Consider the following 10,384-nt stretch of genomic DNA (forward strand, 5'->3'; position numbering starts at 1 on the left):
AGAAAAAAAAAAAATATATATATATATATATATATATATTAATAAAATAAACTAACTATCGTTCTTAAAATCTACAATATAACTGAAATTATTACATTGATTAGTCAAACGATCTATTAAATTCAAAAAAGTATATTAGCAACTCTTAAATCTAAAAATTTCACCATAATTTTGTAATTAAGAAAATAAAAGAATATATTTTAAATATAAAAATGCATATAATTTTTCAAAAAACCTCTTTAGACAATTTCGTTTAAGGCTTCAAGTCACTTTGAGCTGGCCCTGTAACCATCTAGAAATATGGTGATATGACACGGTAAGAATCCAATGTCATTAGTAGTTATAAATATTTTTGATCAATTATGAAGTTTATTATAATTCATTAATTAATATCTTACAGTTAAAACAGTAATACATATTAATTGATAAATATTGAAGTAAATCTCAACCATGGGTAAGGCGAGAAGAAGAAGAAGAAGAAAAGCAAAAGAAGAAGAACCTTTGCTTTCACAATTAGTTTTGTGAATTTGTTAATTGAACATATTTTATTAATAACAACAAATGTAAAACGCACATAATTGATTGTGGGTTTGTTTGCTTAACCGTATAAGAGCAATGTATTGTATAATAATATAATAATACAATGTTTTGTGTACTATGATATTGTATAAACTAATACATATAGTAAATTAATACGGTCTATGTCGTATAATTGAATACGGCTCATTTTTAACGTATTGTATTGTATTATTTATAGTGGATCAACGATTCATGTCGGGGTTAGGCACGACTAGGGGTCGGGATCGAGCCGACATAAGGTCATGTCGGAACCTATAATTGCCACACACAAAAAAAAGGGGCAGAATGTAAATTTTATTTTTATTAAATTTTATATTTTGACCCCAAAACTTTTATAAAATTACATTTTGATCCTAAAACTTTTATAAAATTACACTTTGACCCTACAATTTTTGTAAAATTTCATTTTGACCCTAAAACTTTTGAAAATTTATATTGTAACCCCCAAAAATTTTAAAAATTATACCCCATATTATTAAAATTTTATATTTTGACCCCTTATACAATACGTCATGACGCCAAACACTGTATTGTATTATGATAATACAACACAATACAATAAATCGTATATTATACAATACAATATAAGCTACCAAACATGACATGTGTATCACGTTTTTTTTAATTATTAAATCTAATATAAAATGCACTTATTTGATTGTGTATCACATTTTATTTACTAAATCTAATATAAAAAGCTCTTAATTGATTGAGTGTATATACATACAAAAAGTTTTCGGATTATATATTCACTTGCAAAATAAAGCCCCGGATAAATTAAGTACTTCATTTTGATTACATATTGGTTCACTACTTTCAGTAATTAATTTTCTTGCAAATGGATCAGAAACAAAGGCCACAAGTAGAAGTCCCTCCAACTCCAAGAGTTCTAATTTTGCCCTTGCCGGCGCAGGGACATGTCACCTCCATGCTCACACTCGCTGAGCTTCTCAGCCTCTGCGGCATCGACGTCACCTTCCTCAACACCGACCACGTCCATAACCGCCTTTTTCGTCACGCTGACATCGAAGCCCGGTTCGCCGACTACCCCGGGCTCCTATTCAGAACCATCTCCGATGGCCTGCCGGACGACCACCCGCGCTCAAATGACAGGTCAATAACAGAGGTACTTCATTCAATGATTGCGACAACCAAACCGGTGTTGAACGAGATGCTTGTTTCTGGTGCATTGGGTTCGGTGACTTGCATTATAGCTGATGGAGCTTTTGCTGGCTTTGCTACTAATTTAGCCTGTGAACTTCACGTTCCCATTATCTATTATCAACCAGCTAGTGCTTGCTGCCTCTGGACCCTCTTATGTTTTGAGGACATCATTAAAGCCGGGGAGCTTCCAATTAGAGGTATTAATTCTAAATCATAATTCAGCGTTAAAGCTTCGATGATTTCTTTTATATATTCCTTCCTTTGTTTTTCTAGTTTTTCCTTCTTTTTTTTTTTTTTTTTTTCTTTATACAAGCTTGATTAGGATTTTGACGGACTTGTTATGAAATGGAAACGCCAAAAGAAAAAAAAAAAAAAAAAAAAGGAAAAGAAGACATGGATAGGATAATAACAAGCGTGCCTGGCATGGAAAGCTTCTTAAGGTGCCGTGACCTGCCTAGTTTCTGCCAAGTGAACGACTCAAGCGCCACAAAAATCAATCCAGTCGCTCGTGCAATCCGTCAGAGCTGTAGTGCGCAAGGGATTATTCTCAACACCTTTGAAGAACTTGAAGGGCCTATAATCTCCCACATTATAAGAAGCTTCTGCCCTAATACCTACACCATCGGACCTCTCCATGCTCACCTCAAACACAAATTGGCCAAGAAGAACGTTTCAAAGTCTGACCAATCTTCCAACAATATTTTTCAAGTGGACAGAAACTGCATGGATTGGCTTGATTCTCAATCTCCCAAGTCTGTGATCTACGTCAGTTTTGGAAGCATTACAACCTTGACGAGAGACGCCCTACTGGAGTTTTGGCACGGCCTTGTGAACAGCAACGTGAGGTTCTTGTGGGTCGTGAGGCCGGACATGGTGACCGGAGAACGCACCGGTGAGGTCCCGTCAGAGGTGCTGGAAGCGACAAGGGAGAGGGTACATGGTGAGGTGGGCCCCACAAGAGGAGGTGCTGGCCCACCGGGCTGTGGGTGGGTTTTTGACTCATAGTGGCTGGAATTCAACTCTGGAGAGTATAGTGGCTGGAGTTCCTATGATATGTTGGCCTTATTTTGCTGATCAACAGATTAATAGCAGATTTGTTGGTGAGGTGTGGATAGAGGTGTCAAATGGGCCAGGCCGTCCATGAACGGCCCGACCTAGCCCGTAATAGTGTCAGATTCGGCACGGCCCGGTTCGCTTCTGTTACGGGCCGTGCCGACACGGCACGTGTAATGGGCTAGGGCTGGGCCTCAGCTTCTCAGCCCGCAGCCCAAGGACATGGAGGCCCGCGGCACGGCCCTTGTTCGGCCTGGCCCAAGCCCTGATTCAGCTCGGCCCAAGACCACGAAACGGCCCATTTCATTTAGTCCAGGGGCCCTTCGCGGGCCCAAACGGGAGGCCCGTCCCTCCCGTTTGGCCCGCGAAGGGCCCAACGGCTGAAAAGCCTAAAATTCGGAAATTCACCCTCAAAATCCCTTATAAATACCCATTAATTTCACCATAAATCTCACACAACAATTCACTCTCAACTTCTCATCTCACTCTCATTGTCTCTTTGATTTTGATTATAAGCTTTTCTCTCGCGTTCACTTATTTTCTAGCTCTTTCATTTACAAAGTTCAATCAAGTTCTATCAATTTCTAGAAATGGCTGCTCCAAACTTTCCTGATTTCACTGCTCTTCTTGAGCTTGGTGATGAGCCATTTTATGAGGATGAAATGATGCCTCCCAACCCCACCCCCATTGAACCAGAAAATGCTCCGGTGGATAATGCTTCAGTACACAATGAGGAAGTTAGAGAACGCAGCAGAGGAAAAAGACCTCGAACTTCTCTGGCATGGCAGCATTTCACCGAGGAGCCCCGACCAAATCCAAAATCAGGTGAGATGAAAATTCGTGTGGTATGTAAATATTGTAAAAATCACTTTTCTAATAAAAATGGTGGGGGTACTGGTCATCTGGATAGACATTAAAAAGTATGTCTACCGTTGCACCAAGGTGCGAGTATGGACTCCCGCCAACAAACACTATCACTCACATCACAGGAGTTACAAAATTTTTCATACGATGCACAACGTGCTCGTGAGGCACTACCTAAATTTCTAGCTAGTGCCGAATTGCCTCTTTCTTTTGCAGATGATGCCTCGTTCGAAGAATTCATCCAGACAGCCTTTTGCCCACAATTTAAACGGGTAAGTAGAAACACAACTCGTTCTGATTGCATGAAAGTTTTTTATGCAATGAGACAATCTCTTGTTGATAATTTTAGAACTTTTAATGCTACTGTCTCTTGCACTTCTAATATTTATGTGTCAGAGCGCACTACGTTGATGATGATTGGGTTTTACAAAAAAGAATAATTAGTTTTCGTTTATGTCCATACCCTCATAACGCAACAGTTATTTTTAATACAATAATGGAAATTTTTGGGTTTTATGGAATAGAAGATAATGTTTTAACAATTACTTTTAATAATGCGTCAGCTAATACAGCTGCAATTAATCTATTTAAACGTAGCTTGAAACCAGCATTTGGAGGGGAAATTTTTCGTCAACGGTATGCATGTCACATAATTAATTTAGTAGTTCATGCAGGAATTGAACATATCTCAACTAATCTTACAAATATTAGAGAATCATTATCATTCATATCTAGTTCTAGAGCTCGGTTCCAAGAATTCAAACAATATTGCAGGAACAGCCAGATGCGCCCAAGAAAGTTTCCAACTGACGTGAGACATAGGTGGAATTCAACATATTTAATGTTGAAGGCAGCACTCCCGTATTCACAGCTTATCACGACATACGTAAACAGTAAGAACGATCAAATTTTAATTTTCAATCCTAATTGGCAGATTGCTGAGTATTTTTTTTAATTTCTAGAACTTTTTTACAATGCTACTGAATTACTTTCTGGAGTTTATTATCCCATTGCACATTTAGCTTTACATCAACTATTTAATATTTCAGAAACATTTTCTTATTATAAGGATACATAACTTTTTGAAAATATAGTTAACTTAATGGAAAATAAATTTAAAAGTTATTGGTCAGGTTGTCCCATGTTATATGCATTGGCAATTATTTTAGATCCTAGGTGCAGAGTAGATGAAACTGAATTATAATGACTGCTACTGCAGAGAATTTAGAAATAGATATGCAACTAAGTATTACTGACGCTAAGAAAATGTTAAAAAAGTTTTTAGTTTGTATGAAGTAAAATATAGCACAGGTAAAAAAGAACAGGGAACTTCGTCATCAACTACCAGTTCGGGGCTTAAAGGATCGTCGTGGAGTTTCTTGAAGAAGAAAGAGAAAACAACAGGATCGTCCTCAACACAAGCGTCTACGGAACTAGTCAAATATTTTGAAGCAAATTTTATAATCGATGACGACAAACTAGACATCTTACAGTGGTGGAAGAGCAAGACCGATCATTTTTCAACACTGTCCATAATAGCTCGTGACATTCTTACAACTCCAGTGTCAACGGTAGCACCGGAGCAAGCTTTTAGCGCAAGTAACCGAATTCTTGACAAGCAGAGAAGCAGAATGCATCCAGATATCTTAAAGGGACTAATGTATGTTAAAGACTGGGAAGATGCCAGAAGACGAAAACAACAATACACAGATGATTCGATGCAAGAATATTTTTCTAACTTAGAAATAACAGAATCTTCTGGAAGCACTTAGGTTTGTAATTTACTATTCTTAACTACTGCACTCTTTTTTCCTTCGCTAAGGTTTTGTCCCGATCTCCCCACGGGTTTTACTTAGCAAGGTTTTTAACGAGGCAGTCATTTATGTGTACTCCTATTACGTCAATTTAATAAAATCACATCTTTTGGGGCATATGTGATGCATAAATTTTTTTATATAATAAATTTCCGCAAGCGTACGGTGTCAAGTTTTGAGTATAGGATGAGTGAGTATCGTCTCTACAGGGATTAAGTTTGGAATTGCCATTAAGTACCGTGATTATTGTAACTTAACTTTATCTAGGCAACCTAATAAAATGATGATTAAGAACAAAAACAAAATAAATATAAAAAATAAAAATAAAGTATCTATACACAAATGGTCTAGGGACTTGATTTTGCTATTATTCCTATGTTCATCCTATTATGTAATCGCTAATCAATTCCGTTCAATTCATTAATCAAGACTCTAATGTCACCTCACAACCTCTCACGAGTGCCTCACAAGAAACTATATTTAAATACCCAAAATAATATCCCTATTTGAAATGAATATCTAAACACAATTTAAGCTTCGCCTTTAGAATTAGAAAATAGGAATATTGATCGCCTCTCGACCTCACAACGACCTAAATCCTAATTTGATTATCTAACCGTTGATCTCCTCTCGGTCTCACAACAACCTAGACTATGTTTCTCAAATCCAGATAAAGAACTCAATCTCTCTCGAGCGTCAAATTCGCAATCTAAAAATCATCTAACTCATTGGCCAAATAAATTAAAAGCATTAAGCATAGAGAAACATAAATGAATTGAAAACGAAATTAAATTAACAATTAACAAAATATTCAAAACATAGTTCAAATAAAACTACATCAAGTCTTAGATTTAATGTCTACCTCAACATGGAAAAATAGATGAAAGAAGATAAAACCCAATATCCATTGAAGAGCTTCCAAGGACCTCCAAGATGAAGGATTTCGGCCTCCTTTTGATGTTTTCTTCAGATTTATGGGCCCCCCTTCTCAAGTGGCATCTCTTTCCTTTTATACTACAACATTTCGGAGCTAGGGTTTCATACGCGCGCTACAGCCTGCGTGAAAACGCGCTGCAGTGCGCATTTTTGGAAGAAGAAGCTCACTGTCGTGGGCTGAGGCGCGCTGCAGCGCCTTTGGGCACATTGCATCGCGCGGGGCAGGTATTTGGGCGCGCTGCAGCGCGCCGGACAACTTCTGGCGCTCGCCTGGATGTGGGACGCACACGCAGGGGCACGCCTAGTGGCTAGGGTGCGGGCGCGCAGGGGGCCAGGGCACGAGCGCGCGCCTAGTGGCCAGTGCATTTAATGTTTAAGATATCTTTACTTGTAAGCAAAATATTAGGGCAAATATTTGGAATTCTGATATGCTTGAAATCTTATGCAACAAAAACATCAACATCAGTGTCATTTAATGTTTAAGATATCTTTACTTGTAAGCAAAATATTATGGCAAATATTTGGAATTCTGATATGCTTATAGGGTGCAATTATTCCAGTTTTGAAGTTTAGTTCTTAATTCTTCTTTGTATAATGACAAGTACTTGAATATTCTCTTTTTTCTCCATTTTGTACACTACAACAATAAAGGCCATTTGCGATGACTTTTTTTGTGACGACATTTGTCGTCGCAAATAATACCATATTTGCGATGACATATCGTCGCAATTACTCCCCGTTAAATAAAATAATCATGTCATCGCTAATAACTTAAATGTCATCACAAATAATTTTGGAGCGCAAATTTCAATGGTGCAGATTTTTGGCGCCAAGGTAATCCATTTTTTGCGACGATAAGTCATCGCAAATATCTTACTATTTGCGACGACATTTGTTGTCGCAAATAGTTTTAGGTTATTTGCGACGACATTGTCTCTTTGTTGTCACAAATAATCTTTTTAAGATTTCACGAAAAAGTAGACGCGGGAAAAATGATTATTTGCGACGACTTAAAAATTATTTGCGACGAGATAATGTCGTCGCAAATAATTGACAACTGTTTATTATTTGCGACGACATTTTAAATTTATTTGCGACGACAATGTTGTCGCAAATAAATCTGACCTAATATACCCTATCTCCTTCTTCTTCATTTTCTCCCGATGCTCTCTCTCTCTCTCTCCTGCAAAATCTCTATCTCTGCCTCCTCTTCCCGTCGCCGCCGCCGGCCCTCCCCTTCTCTCTCTTCCATTCTCTCTCTGCCCCTTGTCTCTCTTCCGTTCTTTCTCTCTCTCTTCCCTTCTCTCTCTCTCTCTCTCTCTTCCGCTCCCTTCTCTCTTCTTCCCCTCTCCTGCCGCCGCCCCCCGCCGCCGGCCCTCCCCTTCTCTCTCTTCCCTTCTCTCTCCCCCATTGTCTCTCTTTCGTTCTTTCTCTCTCTCTTCCCTTCTCTCTCTCTCTCTCTTCCAATCCCTTCTCTCTTCTTTCCCTCTCCTGCAGCCGCCGCCGTTCCCGCCGCCCCACTCTGCCGCCCCGCCCCCGCCAGGATTGCAAAGAGGTAGGTTTTCTCCTTTTTTTTCTTTTTGTAATTTTTGTTTGGTTGCTGAGAAAATGGAAGAAGAAAACAGATTGAGTTAGGATTGAGTATGTGTTTCGATTGAGTTACGAGAATTTAAATGCTATATGAGTTGAATATTAGAGATTTTGTTTGGAAATTTTGTTCGAGTTTAGTCATTTTTTATGGTTCCGAGAATGTGAAAATTTAAACTTGCATTGATTAATCAAGAATTGTGTCTATATGTTGCTCTAGATGTTAATAAAATGTTAATTTTAGTGTTTGAAAATTATGTTTGATGTTTTAATTTGATGTAGGCGTTTGATTTTTCACCTTCGTCGTTGTTTGCACGGTTCCTCCAATGTAATCCTACTATTTTCAGCCCCCGTTTAGTAGGTTTGAACTTTGTAAGTTTTTTATATTTATTTAGTTTAAAATTATTGTAGTTTTTAGTTGTATGAATTCGGGATTATGATGACAATATTTGAATTATGATTTTCTTATATTGTTGAAATTTAGTATATGTTTATGATTATTGTTCTGGGTGGCACATCTTGCAGCTATGGTGTGCCGAAATCTTTTAAAGTTGTTTTTCTGCAGGTTTTAATTTTTAGATCATATGAAAAATAAGTCGTTATGCTGCCGAAATTTAGTTAGAAAATGAGAATTTTAATAAGTTCATTAACAAACTTTAATTAATAAAATTTAATTGTGTTAATAAAGAGTAAAATCAAAATTAATTAAACACATTAATAAATTGTTATGTCTGTTGTTGTTTATAGTTGAAATGTTGATTGACAAAAGTTGGATTTATTTGAGGAACTGATTGTTGGATGAATATTGGAATGGGTTATCTGCTTTTATTGAGGTCGCCAAAAATTATGCAACTTCAATTGACCATATCAGTTGTCCTTGTGTGAAATGTAGAAACCATGAAATGCATCTAGTAGAAACTGTGAGAACACATATACATCAATTTGGTTTTGATCCATTGTATAGTACATGGATTCACCATGGTGAAGTAGAAGCGGTTTCAAGTGTCGACCCAATAGTTAATCAACCAGTAGACGAGATGTTTGCAGTCTTAGAAAACGTTGCTGGGATTAATGATGACCATGAAATGTTGGATGAGACGCATGTGGATCTAGAAGATACACAGTACACTGAATTTAAGGATCTACTTTCTGAGCTCCAGGTGGGATTGTATCCGGGCTGCACTAAGAATTGATCTTTAAATTTCTTAGTGAAATTGATACATTTAAAAGTGTTATACAAGTGGCCTAATGAGTGTATGGATGCTCTGTTAAATCTATTGAAAGATGCATTCCTAGATGTGAAGTTACCTTCTTCTCATTATGAGTCGAAGAAGCTCACGAGTAAACTTGAACTGGGTTACGAAACACAGTTTAACCGACTGATCAGAAATTGGGTAGACGATGAAGATCGTATTGTTAAAAAGATTTATGTATTCAAAACTAGAGAAAGCCGAGCGGTACGTACTACAGAACTGTCCAGAATTCAGTAGTTCATTGACTAAGTACTACTTTCAGTTTTGTTACTTAATTGTTCATTGATTGTGTCACATACAATCGTGTCTGTTACTTTCATTCTCTATTAAACAGTGACCATAGGAGGGAGATTGATGACGGCAGTCGAACCATACCATTGGATGAAATTCAATCAAAAGAGTTTCTAAAATGGTTTAAGAATAAGGTACATTTATAATTAATTTGCATTAACATTGTTAAGTCATTAAAAATTTTCGTTTTAAACAGAATTCATGTCTCCTTACAGAGTTTCAATAGTCGACAGCAGAATGGCCCAGAATCGAATGATCAAATACTTTCGCTTTCAAGTGGTTTAAGCTTCTCATGTCGAAGTTATCCGGGTTGTGTGGTGAACGGTATCAAGTTTCTGATACGCAATCCGGATATGAATCGAAGTACTCAAAATATTGGTGTTTGTGTTCATGGACCTGATAACCTAACGTATTATGGAGTTTTGGAGGATGTTTATGAACTGTCTTACTTGAACGGCATCAACATCATCGGCTCAACCTGACCCACGTGTGAGTCATTATTTAAAGAAATCGTACCGGGAACAAGTTAAGATTTATGAGAATCAGGTGAAGGTGTTAGAGTTGGTGGCTAAATTGCAGCCCAACATCCAATTACCTACGATTGATCGTTCAGAACCAGTTGACCTACACGCTCTTCTGCCTCCTTCAGTTGATGACAGTCCAGATGATGATTCAGCTGTTGGCGATGTTGCAAACTTAGACGATTAGTTCCGTTATATGTACTATTTTATTTTTCACTTTATTTAGACTTTTATATTTTTTTTAACATTATATATGCACTTCATGTAGTATTTATAATATATTTTATAAACTTATTTAGATTTACTGTTTTTAATATTAATT

General features: G+C 37.2%; 1 pseudogene; it reads left to right on the forward strand.

The window, feature by feature from the left end:
* The first annotated feature begins 1,417 nt into the window (after positions 1–1,417).
* Positions 1,418–3,902, forward strand: LOC21389316 (annotated as a pseudogene).
* Positions 3,903–10,384: the final 6,482 nt, after the last annotated feature.

The sequence above is a fragment of the Morus notabilis genome, unplaced genomic scaffold (assembly GCF_000414095.1).
Source record: "Morus notabilis unplaced genomic scaffold, ASM41409v2 Scaffold1622, whole genome shotgun sequence".
Taxonomy (NCBI): domain Eukaryota; kingdom Viridiplantae; phylum Streptophyta; class Magnoliopsida; order Rosales; family Moraceae; genus Morus; species Morus notabilis.